General features: G+C 54.0%; 1 long non-coding RNA gene across 4 annotated transcripts in view; it reads left to right on the forward strand.

Annotated features, from left to right (window-relative positions):
- Positions 1-13,385, forward strand: part of LOC102161661 (uncharacterized) — a 509,074-nt gene that overhangs the window by 445,158 nt on the left and 50,531 nt on the right. The window contains exons 11-12 of one of the 4 annotated variants that reach the window (XR_014832664.1): positions 5,217-5,334; positions 6,531-8,914. The exons of the other annotated variants lie outside the window; for them this stretch is intronic. This is a non-coding gene — a long non-coding RNA (uncharacterized LOC102161661). Of the gene's footprint in view, positions 1-5,216; positions 5,335-6,530; positions 8,915-13,385 lie in introns of those variants that run through there. 4 annotated transcript variants of the gene reach the window in all.

A 13,385-nucleotide genomic window follows, 5' to 3' on the forward strand; every position in this document is an offset into this window, starting at 1 on the left:
CTCCTTTCAAAGCCCTGGAGATCTGCAGCCATTCTGGGAGGAGAAGGAACCTCATACCACCCTGAGCTGTTTCAGCCACAACACACTTGAGTGTTTGAAGATCGACACCATCCAATGTCATCAGTTCATGTTCAAACACCTTATCTTCAGCAAATCACCCGGACACTTTAGAGAAAAGCCTGCGTGTTCTTGGGGACAGAAAGAGCTCCCCTGGGAAGGAGCTCAAGTTCTCTGGTAGGGTTTTCAGACCTCCCGGACTTTATCCCATGATGCAGCCTCACACAGGAGTACAGCCCCTTTGCATTGTTCTAATTGATGTCTTGGTATATTCACTTTGTGGGATGCATAGAAATTGTTATTCATTATAATAGTATGTGTTTCTTTAATGAAGAAGGAATTCTGCTGCTTACCAGTCTGGGCCGGAGGGTGAAAAAGAAGCAAAGGGTACAGGATCTGCAGCCCAGGGAACCCAGAGTGACGTGGAGTGATGTTTGCTGAGCCCCTACCCTGTGCTGTCCGAACACCATCTCAACAGCACACACCGGTCCTGGGAGTAGGGGCCACTCTCACGCCCATTGTTCAGGTTAGGGCATAAGTTGCACCTTCATCGCAGTTTCCTCTGGTGCAGGAACACGGTGGATACTCAGGAGACCTTCAATGAGCAGATGGAGTGCGTGATCTTGGGAAAGAGTTTTCACGATGGAAAGGGCACGACTGGAGAAGTTGCCCTGTCATCTCCAGCAGCTTATCAAACTCTCTGAGCTTCAGGCGACTTTCCCCACCTGGAGTGGGGGTTCTCCCCACCTGGAGTGGTTGATTACGTCCTTCAAAGTTGTACAAAACAGACTGACATATGTAAGCTTTTCTGTAATTCATACCTTCATTCAGCAAGTATGTTTTTATTTTGAATGGGATCCTTTTACTGAGCCTCACAATATTAAACTGGAGGGAGAGGAGAAGGGCAGTCGTGAGGAGGATCTCAGCACTGCCTTGTCTGCACACGACCCAGGCTGGGCGTGGAAGCATCACCCTGCAGGTGTCAGATACAGAAGAAGAGCCCCCAGCAACTGCAAGGGCGGCAAAACTTGGTTTCCGCCAGCCTGGGGTTTGGGCGGCTCATTTTCCCCACAAGCGCATGTTCTGCAGTGGGTGGACAGTCAGAGTCCTGATGGCCTCTGAGCCCCTGGATACAGCTTGACCTGAAGCTAGCCCTGCTCACCCTCCCTCGATTAGATGCCCTTTCCTTTTGGTCTGTTTATCATTGAAGATGTCCTGACCGAAGACATCTCTAGACGTGAAATACTAAAACGCTCTCTGCCAACCTCACTTTTCTGAGCAGCAGAACCCACGAGCTGAGCTTCAGTGTATTAACATGAGAAGGGTAATGGTGATTGGTCTGAGAAGTGGTGACTTGAAGGTCTCAACTGTCACCGTGGATGGTCCTGGGACCCTCCGTCATACCCACGGGGGCTCCGAGATTTATTCAGGACGCGCGCTCTGTAACACCCCCGTGGGCCCCCAGCACTGGCTGCCTGGTGCTCTGACCTCCCCGAGGCTCTCAAGAATGAGCTGGGCAACTAACAGCTGGTATTATTCACTCCACGCTTAAACATAATTGCTCTGGTGAAGCCTTTCCCTAGTCATTTTTAACTTTGCTTAACTTTTCCTGAGAGGCTTTCTTTCCTCTGCATGGAGATTAACCGGACTCCCACGTGACCCTGCAGAGCCCCGGGCCCAATGCAGGAGGCTCCGCAGACACTGCTTCTGTGGGTTATTAGGGGAAGTGATAACTGTACTTAATTTTGTCAGATGCTCCTCCCTCAATACGCGATCCCACTAGTGATCTTGGCAATAGCCTGCACTCATCTCCGTTGTAGATGAAAGGAAGTCAATGCAAGCACGTTCCTTACCAGGTGGAAATGGGGCTCAAAACGACGTCTTTGTCACCGTGGCTTGTGCAGCAGAAGATGATAAATAGCAAAATGCTTCCACAGCTCAGCGTCTTCACACACTCATTCACCCGCCTCACGTATGTACTAAGTGGGTGTATTAGTTCATGACTGCTACGGTAACAAATGTAAACAATGCAAATCCATGAGCTTTCGGGTCTGGAGGTCAGGAGACCGAACCGAGTCTCACTGGGCTCAAGGTGCCGGCAGAGTCGCCTTTCTTCCAGACCGTGATGGTTAATGTGGCGACTTGACTGAGCTGGGGGATGCCGGGGCGGCTGGTAATTCTGGGTGCGTCTTTCTGGGGTGGTTTCTGGAAGAGATTCGCATGAGCCCAGGGAGGCTGAGTACCTGAGGTGGCCCCACCAGCTCAGGGGGCTCCCATCCGTCCATCGAGGGCTGAACAGAAGAAGAGACGGAGGAAGAGCAGACCCTCCCTCCCTTCTTGAGCTGGGACACCCGCCTTCTCTGCCCGCAGACATCGGGGCTCCCGGTCCGCAGGCTCTTGGACTCAGACCAGGACTGAGGTCATCCAGCCCCCCGGTTCTGGGGCCGTTGGACTCAGGCTGGCTTGTCCCCCTGGCTTTCCTGGGTCTCCAGCTTGCATATTGTGGGGTTTCTCAGCCTCCGTAAACACCGGAGCCAGTTTCTCTAATAAATCTCTTATTACGTCCATCCGTCCGTCCATCCATCCTCAGCCGCCCATCCATGTACCTATTTACTCTGTCTGTCCATCCCATCACCTGTCTCGCATCGACCTCTCTGTCCATCAACTATCCATCTATCATCCACCTATGTCTATATCCATCTACCCTATCAGCTTCTTTTCCCGGGGACCCCTGACTGAGACGTAGAGATTCTAGGGAAAATCCCATGCCTTGCCTTTTCCATCTTCTAGAGGCTTCATAGGTCTCTTGGATCATGGCTCCCTTCCACCTCCATGCCAACGAGAGCCCATCAAGTCTCCTTCGTGCTGTGTCACTCTGCCTCTGAGCCCCTGCCTCCTCCCTCACCCATCCACCTGGGCCCACGTGGCTAGGCCAGGATTTTGCAACCGCCCCCCCAATCCTTAATTTAATATCACCCGAAAATTCCCTTTCCCGTGTAAGGTGGCATGTGCCCAGGCTCTGGGGCTGAGGATGTGAACATCTTCAGGGGGCTCTTCTGCCCACTGCAGTGGCCTTTGCCCGCTTGAAGGAACCTGACCATCCTGCCACTGTGTTGGGATAGAAACAGCCCTGTACCGAGCGAGCATCCCCGTGCAGGGGTGACGAGGATGCCTGGCATGAAGGAAGCCCCCTCGGGTAGGAACCCAGCCTTCCTGGCCATGTTGCTAAGAGGATGCTAGGGGCCACAGGGCGAATCATGCTCGGGGCTCTTGCCCTGTCCTGGGGAGCTTCCCTCCCGGGCTGCAGCCTGACCCAGCATCAGTCAGGACCAGGCTGGAGCAGAAGGAGCAGTTGGGACCCAGCTCCCTCTTGCCTTCAGCTTCTCACGACTCCTGAGCACATGATAAGCGCCTCTTGACTCCTCAGAACTCACTTTCTTTATCAATCCGGATGATAAAGAGCATTGCTAAAGGGTAAGAACATTCTGATTTAATTTTTCATGAGGGCAAACATAAAATATTCAAGCCAATACAACCCAGAGTGAGCAGTGCAGACGCCGGCAAAGCCCTGACACCTGCCTCTCCAAACAAACTGAGGCCGCCCTCAAGCTGCCACAGCCCTAATTGGAGCCACAATTGCTCTGGCCCTGAACCTGGGGCCACTGCGGTGAGGCATGGACAGCCCTGGGGGGTCCAGGCACTTGTTTATCGGAAGGTCACTCCTAACAGTTTTAATTTGATTTTGTTGTTTTTCTTCATGAAAAATTTAGAAACTTTATATTAAGGGTCACATGAAAGAAGTTCAGATTACAGAACAAACCCGAGCTGCCTTGAGAACCCAGACATTGTCTGCAGCCTGTGTCCCTGCAGGATGGCCTGGGACCGGAGAGGCACTGCTCTGTCCCCCGCAGCAGAGTCCAGCCGAGCTGCTGGACCATCGCCCCCGCGCGGCCGAGCTGCTGAGAGCAGGGGAGGGAGCTGCCCTGGTGTTTCCTTCACAGATCTCGCCCCCGGAGGGAGTGATGACTTTCCTTCCCAGAAATGCCCTGTCCACATACCCCATGTGGCTGAAGCGGCACGGCCACACTTGGCACACGGAAGTCTTGCTGGGACCGTCCCCTGGGAACTGGGGGCTTGTGTGTGTCCCAAGGCCGGTCAGCATGTTGGTTCCACCTGATGAGGTGAAGCTGACAACAACCCAACAGGGCCTTATCGGGCTGGGATTTGAGACATTGGTGGAGAAGAGGGACTCAGCATGCCGGTGTCTCAAAATCAGAACCCCGCAGGGCCCCCAGAATAAGCGCGACCAGGACCTGGAGCAGTGCTGAGGTCACAGGTGTGACCAGACCTCCAGCTGACGGACTCTGAGATGTCCCCTGGTTGCCTCGGTTCGTTCACTGAACTAGTGACCCGATTGTGGCGGCTCCCCCCCCCGCTGTACTGGGCTCTAGGGACAAACTGGGAGAAGGGCACAGCACCGTGCCCCCTAGGCTCCCAGGATCGCCTGGCAGGACCGCCTCACACAGTCTCGGGGCTCAGGTGAGCTGCAGCTTCCCGGAGGAGGTGATGTCCGAGCAGAAACCCAAGGACGGACAGGAGGCAGCCACAGTCGGGGAGCGGGTGTGGACTGTCCCAGGCAGAGAAGACCTGACAAAGGCCAGAGGGAGAGTGGGCGTGAGCTGAGCGTCCATCACTCTCTGTGTCTGTGGGGAAAGGGCAGATGCAAGATGGGTACCAGGCAGGAGGCAGGGCGCAGGGCTGTGCAGTCTTAGAGAGCCTCGTTCTATTTTAAGAGGCTTTGGGAGCCCGTAAGGGTTTTGTTGCTATCGTTTTGTTTTGTTTTTCTGGTTATTTTCACGTGCAGTCCAAAGCATCCATTTTAACTGTGCAACTCCGTAAGGTTTACAAAGGTGCACGCCCTGTGTAACCAGCGCCCCAGTCAACACACAGGCGTTCCCGTAGCCCCCGAGGTTCCCCCGTGCCCCATCCACCCGATGCCACCACTTCCTCCGTCCCAGGCAAGGGCAGCTCTGCTTCAGACTACAGACCAGACGTGTTTTCTCAAGGACGTTGCCCAGGGGACCTGTGAGCTGGGCAGCTTCCCTCCATGTCAACATCCACACCCATCACGCGCTTTGCCTGTTCCTTCCTCTTCACAGTCAGCGCCAAGCCCTATCCCATTGTGTGGACACACGGCAGCTTTCTATCCATCCTCTGGCTCCGGGACCTGTGGATTCTTTCTGTTGTGGGGCCGTGATGGGTGTGGCCTAGGACCAGGTGCGTTCAAGTCTCTGTGTGGACACAGGTTTGCGTTTCCGTTGGGTAAGCAGAAGGGGAGGGGCTGGACTATCCGGATGATGCCCGTTTACCTGTGTGAGAAACGACCAGCCTGCCTCAGGGCACTTGAGCAGGGCCTGGGCCGATGCTGGGACGTTTTCTGGCTGCGGTGCAGAGGCAGGACAGGGTGACCAGGGAAGGCTGAAGCAGGGGTCAGGTGGAGGGGCAGCGTGCGGTCAGCAGGCGCGGCAGGCACGGAGACGGGCTGGGGCAGAGGGGCTGCAGCCCCAGGTCCTGCGGCTGTGCGGGCTCAGGGTTAGCGGGGCAGAGCAGGGTGTTTCTGAATGTCGTTGGCGTGGGGAGGGTGGGGTCACCCGCCGGCTTACCAAAAGCAGGATGACCACTTGGGAAGACGAGCTCAGCTACAGGCGCAGGAAGCCGGAAATGGCCTTGGGAACTCCAGCAGCGGGATGTCCCGATGGGAGGCTCTGGGGAGCCCTGGACAGGAGGACACTTCTCTGAGTCGCCAGTACTGAGCTGGCATTGAAGCTGCTGGAGAAATGCAGGCCCCGCTTCTTCTGGTGTGAAATCAGTGCCCGAGAGTTCCGGGAGAGACCGGAGTGTGATTTGGCAACTCTGCAGGGAATTTCGATTCTCCGGAGACATGGCGGGAACACAGCTAGAATTTGAGAATGACCCTCAGAGGGAAGTTAATTGGTGCACAATTATCAATTAGAGAAGAGGCCACTTGCATACAGCGATGTGTGATGGAATTAATTTAAACACCCAAACGTGCTCCAGCTTTCCTCATTACCACCTACTGACGGTTGCTGCGGACTTGACACCAATGAACAGCTGACTGTGAAGAAAGACAGACCCAGCATCCCAGCACCCAGACCACACGAGCCCCCCCCCCCCGCCCCCCGGTCAGTTTCTTGATAATGAGAGTTTTGCTTTTTTCTTGGCGTCATAGTTCAGCTCAGAGGATGACCGTCTCCTGATGACTGATCCAAGTTCTCGAAGGGGGAGAAAATCCACTCTGGGGATCCATTCTCCCCCCCGCCGAAAATGCCGGAAATGCCCCCCCACAAAACAACAGAGCCACATATCTCGCCCAGGCCCTGGGGTGAGCGAGTGCTCGGGATGGGCTGATCCTCTGCTCAGAGAAAGCAGTGAATGTGATTATTTATTCTCAGGTATGTGAGAGACCACACGGCTGAGCTGAAGAGAGGCACCACTTCAAAGAGAAAGTCTTCCAGGGCCAAGGACGCAAACCGCGTGTCCACAATCCCAGAGACCACGTGTGTGTCCACTGAGAGGACCTCCGCTAGGGACTAGACAATCACACAGTGAGACGAAGCGTGGAAAGTGAGTTGGAGCCACACGCAGAAAAACAGCCTTTGTGAACAGATTAGGAGATATTTAAGACCCAGCAGAAGAGCACAAAGGGTGATGTAGCAGGTACCTGTGTACCCACACCCAGCCCACAGCTTGGTGCCAGGCATTTCGGGACCCTCCGTTGCCCCGTCTGTGTGACGTGTGTTAGTTGCATGGATCTTCAGTGAATGGTTCCTTGGGATTTGCTCTCAACGTTCCCTCCTGCTGCTGGGCTTTCCTTTCTTGGCTTCTGCTCTACACCCAGCCAGATTGTGGCTGTGCAGCCGGGGCAGTCACACGGGTCACAGCAGGCCCTGGCCAGAGAGGCCCCGGGCTTGACTCAGTGCTTGCTGGCACCACCCCGAAACTCTTAGTGAGGTCTAGCCGAGGGGCCCATGTTTTCCTTGTGCCGCGAGCCCCCAGATCGTCTTGTAGAAGGTCCCTCGCCGGGACTTGTCTGATGTTTTCCTCACGTAAAGACTGGGCCCTGGGTTTTGGGGGGAGGACCGCGGAGATCGAGGTGCCGTTAAATCATGCAGCTTGTCCGTCCAGACCCAGGTCGAAGCGCCTCCCCAGCTGGCCGAGTTCTCCAGCACCTGTCAAGGATGCCGCCTGTTATGGGTTGAGTCGTGTCCCCTGAAAATCCAGAATTCTGACGCTGCTACATGCATCCTGGAGGGGAATAACTCAGGATGTGGGTGGTGGACGGAGGAGCTGAGTTTCTCTGTGTTGGAGGCAAAGTTTGCAACAAAGCAGAAGGGGAGCTAGAATGATCCACATGGCAACCGGTCAGCGTTGGGGACATCGGTGTGGCCTCATCTTTAGGGTAATAGAAATAACGGTGATCACAGGTAAAGCTGTTTACAGATGTGTGTGTGGACACGTGTGTGGACAGGGTTTGTGCACATACGTAGGTTTCCTCGCTCTGCCAAGTGAGAAGGCCGGGAGCAGTAAGGCCAGTAACAAGGAGCAAACACGGTATGAGGACCTGGTTTCTAGCCCCATTCTCCAGGAAGAAGATTGACTGATTGAATGAATGAGTGCGTACGAATGGACCCATCTCTCCTGCAGAAGATCCCACGTCGTCTGTACACTCTCTCCATCCTTAAACAAGTGGCTTCGCATACTTTCTTCTGAGTGTGGGAAACACATAATTATTTCCTTCCAAACAGTACAGAATATCAGGAGGGAAAATAATACATTTACAATGCAGAGGCCGAACAGACACAACCTCAGCCAGGAGGTCAAGGTCAACACCAGCAATGATAAGTCGTGTGGGTCATACCTACCCTTGATTAGATGTGACGGAAATGGTACCTTCGTCTCAGAGGCCATCCTCCCTAAAACCTTGAACCCCATCTAATCACGACAAGAACATCAGACAAATCCCAGTGAGGGACGTTCTACACAAAACCCGGCCAGGCCTCCTCAAAACAGTCAGGGTCACCAAAAAGCCAGGAAAGTCTGAGACATTCTCACAGCCAGGAGGAGCCTGAGGGGAAATGTGATGGGTTGAATCACGTCCCCTCCAGAACTTGGCTGGGACTGTAACTCCCAGGGTGGCTCTGTTGGGAGATGAGGCCGGAGTGGACGTAATTACGGTTAACTGGGGTCTGAGGGTGGCGCCCCGATCTGCCAGGACTGGCGTCCTTCCAAGAAGAGACGGCCGAGAACTTGCTCCTCTCTGACGTGTGGGGACACAGGAGAAGGCGGCCACCTGCCACCAGGAAGAAAACCTTCACTAGAAACCAGCCCTGCAGGACCTGGATCTGGGTCTTCCAGCCTCCAGAACTGGGAAAAATAAATGCCCAGTCTATGGTGTTTTGTTACTGACAGATACAGACTCCACGTGTCATGTGATTACTGGGTGGTTTGCTGGGACAGAAAACAGAACGTTAAGTAAGAACAAAGGAAATTTGAAAAAAGCGCAGGCTTCCCTTAATAATAATCTCTCGGTATTGATTCCTGTCTCTGACAAATGTACCATATTTCATAGAGAGTATTGGTTGTATAGGAGACTGCTCAGAGTGTGTGGGAATTCTATTATCGTCATGGTCTTTCTGCAACTTTAGAACTGTCTTAAGATTAAAAAGTTCGCTGAGACATAAGTTTGTTGCTGAGATATGAATAAAGACATACAGAAGTTACATTTTGCCATGGGGGGGTACATACAGCTAAAATAAAACGAAGACAACTTAAAGCAGTAAGTCCTTCTACGGTGTGGTAAATGGAGACAGTCGCTTCTTTAATGAGGGCTTTGAAAGCCCTCGTCTCTGGGTGTCTCAGAGCATCCCAGCGGGACTCATGGAAACTTCCCCCAGTTACGTGTTTGAGCCAGGCCCTACCCCGCAGGCTGTGTGTATCCACGATGCTGCGCTTGGCAGGTGTCACTTCAAGGCTTCGTTGTCACCGTGTTGGTGCATGTCTGAAACCCAGGTTCTGACCCTGCACACCTCTGGCCAAGGTTTCCAGTTGTCACCCTTCTAATGCCATCTGCATCTCTCCAAGAATGTTCTTTATTCCTCTAGTCTCTTCAAACACTAGAACCTCAGACTCGAATCTTCCAGAACACGCAACCTACTTCTTTTGTATCTCTCCTCTCTTCTTCTTTCCAATGCTCCAAAGCCCTCCTGACTTTCAGTAAGGATGTGCATTTTATCTAATATGGTGCAAGCCCTCTGCAAGGTTAGAGACACAAGATCGGGAGTGTGTGCTGCCCTCAAGACCTTGAGACCCGTGGGGAAAACAAGCAGACATAGTTAACTACCGTGTAATAGGATGTGTGCAAAATCCAGGATTTCACAAAGCACTGCAGGTTTGTGGAGAATGGAGAGGTCAGCCTTGAAGTGTGGCGACTCAGTGGCTCTGTGCCGGCCTCTAATTGCTGTGCTGGGGGCGTGTCTCTTGCTGGATTCATTTCTTGGAGGCCCCAATTCTTCCCCCATCTGGGTCATCACACCTTCCACACCAGCCAATCAGAGCACCCTCAGCCCTTGGCCAGGGTTGGACGTGATAAACAGGGTCAATCCCTGACCAAACAGATCAAGTCCTGTTGAGGGATTAATACAGATCCCAAGAAGAGAGATGTTGCTGCTTCCAGGACCGTCAGGGCTAAGCTGCAGGGAAGCCCAGAGCAGCCAGGGCCCATCTTTGCTTCTTTTTGGAAACCATCTAGCAGAGAATAAAGCCAAGAGTGAAAGAAACTGGACCAAGAGAAAAGCCTATGACTATGGTGTTTGAGCTTCTGGATCCAACCATACCTGAAGTGAGCCCCATTTCTTAGCATTTCCAATCAGATTAGTCAATAAACCACTTTCTTTGCTTAAGCAGCTGCAAGGAAACAAAAGTCTGGGCCAACAGCCCTCATCTATAGAATGGGCTGCAGGCTGCGCCGTGCGCCCCTCGCCCATTTTACCACAATAAAAGCTGCTAAAGAATCAGACAGTTAGCCCAAGGAAACATTCAGATTCTTGCACAAAGAAATCAGAAAACCTTGAAGGTGGCTGAATAAAATCTAAACTTCTCAGCCTGATAATCAAGACCTCTAGGGGAGAGTTCCCGTCATGGCTCAGTGGAAACAAATCTGACTAGTATCCGTGAGGATGCAGGTTCGATCCCTGACCTCGCCCAGTGGGTTAAGGATCTGGTGTTGCCATGAGCTACAGTGTAGGTCATAGATGCGGCTCAGATCCTGCGTTGCTGTGGCTGTGGTGTGGACCGGCAGCGGCAGCTCTGATTCAACCCCTAGCCTGGGAACCTCCATGTGCCACGGTGCGGCCCTAAAAAGACCAAAAAAAGAAAAGAAAAAGAAAAGACCTCTGGGAGCAAATTAAACTTTCTCCTTTCACATGTCTCTGATCCCACCGAACTAGAAATACTCGTCATGCGCCTGAACATGGCCGTTCTTCCTTACCCAGCAGCCCTTGCTCCTGCTCCTCCCTCCTGCACATGGGCCCTCCCCGACTCCCAGGGGACGTGTGCCCCCCTCCCTGTGAGCCCCCCCTCTGCATTTCCCTGCACCCAGTTCTAGAAACGCTGTGTCTGTGCATGGACAGGATTTCAACGCCACCCTGACTCACCTTTGTTCCTGGAAAAATCTGGACGGCTGCCTTGTATTCTGTAGCATCTCAGTAAATGCCTGGTGGATGGAGACGAAGAAATGAACAAAAGAGAGGTTATTTTCGGTGCAGATCCACAACACGAGTTGGCCCCGTACGGAAACAGCCCCCTGCCTGTCCCGTCTCTTCCTCTGAGTGCGTCACTCGTAGCTGTAAGGAGTGTGAGGCCATGGCCTCCTTTGTTTTGGAACTGAAGTGGTTCAAACAGGTGTCGGCCCAGGCTGCCAGGGAAGAGCACCCTCGTCTTCCCAGCGTGGTGGAGGTGCAGCTGGCTGCTCCCAGGGGTGCTATGATGCCTGGCGATGGGTTTGCATTTGGGGGTGTGTACGTGGCTCAGCCATGTCGGAGCCTGCTGTGCGGGGGGTACTTGGCCCGGGGGTTCCGTGTCCAGGACCAGAGCCGGGCCTCTGGCATGCAGGGTGTCGTGGGTTATGACCAGCCGTTCCTGCTCAGCGTCTTCATGCTTACTTGTGTCTTCTTTTGTTTTCCACATGTCTCTGGGCCTCCGTTTTCTCATCTGTAAAACAGAGGTGGTAAAATCCCCACCACCGCACAGGCCGCCTGCGGATTAAACGAGTCAAGACGTATAAAGGCAGCACAGTGGCTAACATCCCAGGAGCTCACCAAACAGCTAAGACAATGCTAACTGTCACCAGTGCTGGGGGAGGGCCAGGTGTCCATCCCAGCAGGCTCCCGAAAGCTCTCTGTTGCGGGAGGATCACAGGAGTGGGTTCTGCAAAGGGTGTGGAGCGGGTGGCAGCAGAGGTGGTGACAGCCAGGTGGGCACAGAGGGAAGGTGGACATCCCCACTGTGCCTGGTCACAGCGCAGCCTCTTTGAAGCAGGGCCAGGGGCTACAGCTTTCTGGGATCCCTGTGTCTTAGCAAGACCAGGCCAGGGGACCAGCCACAGAGTGAAAGAGCCCCAGGGACCTTGGGGGTCTCCAAGCCCCTTCGAGCCGCCCACAGTGGGCTGGTGCCACCTCCTTTCATCCCCGCTCTTTGGGACAACCGTCGTGAATGTGTTTGGGAGACAAGCTCTTACTGTGGGCTTGACGGGTGCCAACTCCAAGCCCCTGGACAGAGAAGGTGACTTGAAGGGGCCACCACAGCAAAGGCGCTTGGGGACCAGGACGGATTGGAGGCAGCGTAAGAGAGGGTTCATATGAGGCCTTTCCGGTGTCCCAGGCCCAGCTGCCCAGACACAGCAGAGTGAGCCACCCTCAGGAGAGGGCTGGACCAGCGCCCAGAGGCCCTTCCCCTCCCCCCTCTCTCCAGGCACAGCTTCCCCCCCCCCCCCACAGGAGTGTGTCATCTCCTTCCCACTCAGAGACCAGCTCTCTGCCTCCCCCCACAGTCCAGATTCCTGGAGTGCGGGGATGTGACCTGTCCAGGTGAGTTTAGGGCTCTTCCCCGCTTCGGAGGTCCATCCTGCAGGCCGGGAAGGAGGAGGGGTCGTTTTGCAAATGGTTCCCCCGACAGGGAGGGCCCAGGAGGGACATTGGTGAGGCCGGGCCTTGTTTTTTTTTTTTTTTTAAGTGTAGTTGATTTACGTTGCACCAGTTTCTACTGTACAGCTAAGAGCCCCAGTCATACATACATATATGTATGGAAGTCATACATGTACATACACACACGCACACACACACACACACACACGCACACACACACACGTTCTTTTTCTCATAGTCTCTCCTATGGTGTTCTACCCAATAGACTGGGTGTAGTGTCCCTGGCTGTACAGCAGGACCTCGTCGCTTATCCGTCTAAGTGGAACAGTCTGCATCTATCAGCCCCAGACACCCCGTCCCCGCCCCCACCCCCACCCCCACCCCCCAGACTGGGCCTTGTAAGCTCCACTTGCCCCTCAGCTTCTTCGTTTCAGACCACCAGGGCTGGGGGTTCACTTCGAAGCAGCATCTGGGGGAGGCCAAGATCGCACCCCCTCCCCTTCCCACATCAGGACAAACTGCAGGAGACAGGCCTGGAGAAGGCGGGCTGCTCGCTGGCCTTCCCCTGCTGCTGAGGCTGATTGGAACAGACAGCATTGTCTGCTGGAATTTATTGCTTGGCACCCTTGCGCCTAAAACTTTGTTTTGAACTTGCAAATCTACACCCCATTGCCACATTGCAAAACCTTCCCCCGAAATCTTAAATGTCAACAGGATTAATTTAAAAAAACCCACTCCCCCACTCCCTTCCGTCGTGCCAGCCCACTCTGAGGAGAACACGGCTCCTAAGAGTTGGGAGAGGGTTCACGCGGATTTGGCCAGAGTCTCCTTTTGGGTCCGTGGTCAGTCTGGAGAGTGAGATGGATGGGCAGGGTGGAGCCCAAAGCCTTAGAATTAACTCACTTGAACAGGACTAAACCTGCAAAGCTGGCATGGGTCGGTGTTTCTGTGACCTTAGGAAGTGGGGTGCGCGGGGGCAGGGCGTTAAAAGTGCACGGATTGCAGTGAGCAACCCCCGGAGCTCTGCGTGACTCCGCGGCCGGTCGCCACGTACTGTAGAAGATAAAGAGGGTCTGCGCTCTAGGAAGCATCCCCTGCGCTCCTTTG

The sequence above is a fragment of the Sus scrofa genome, chromosome 17 (assembly GCF_054392235.1).
Source record: "Sus scrofa isolate SSC_HxYL_T2T_F1_AM1 chromosome 17, Sscrofa_HxYL_maternal_Yorkshire_Landrace_v2.0, whole genome shotgun sequence".
In the NCBI taxonomy this organism is placed as follows: Eukaryota; Metazoa; Chordata; class Mammalia; order Artiodactyla; family Suidae; genus Sus; species Sus scrofa.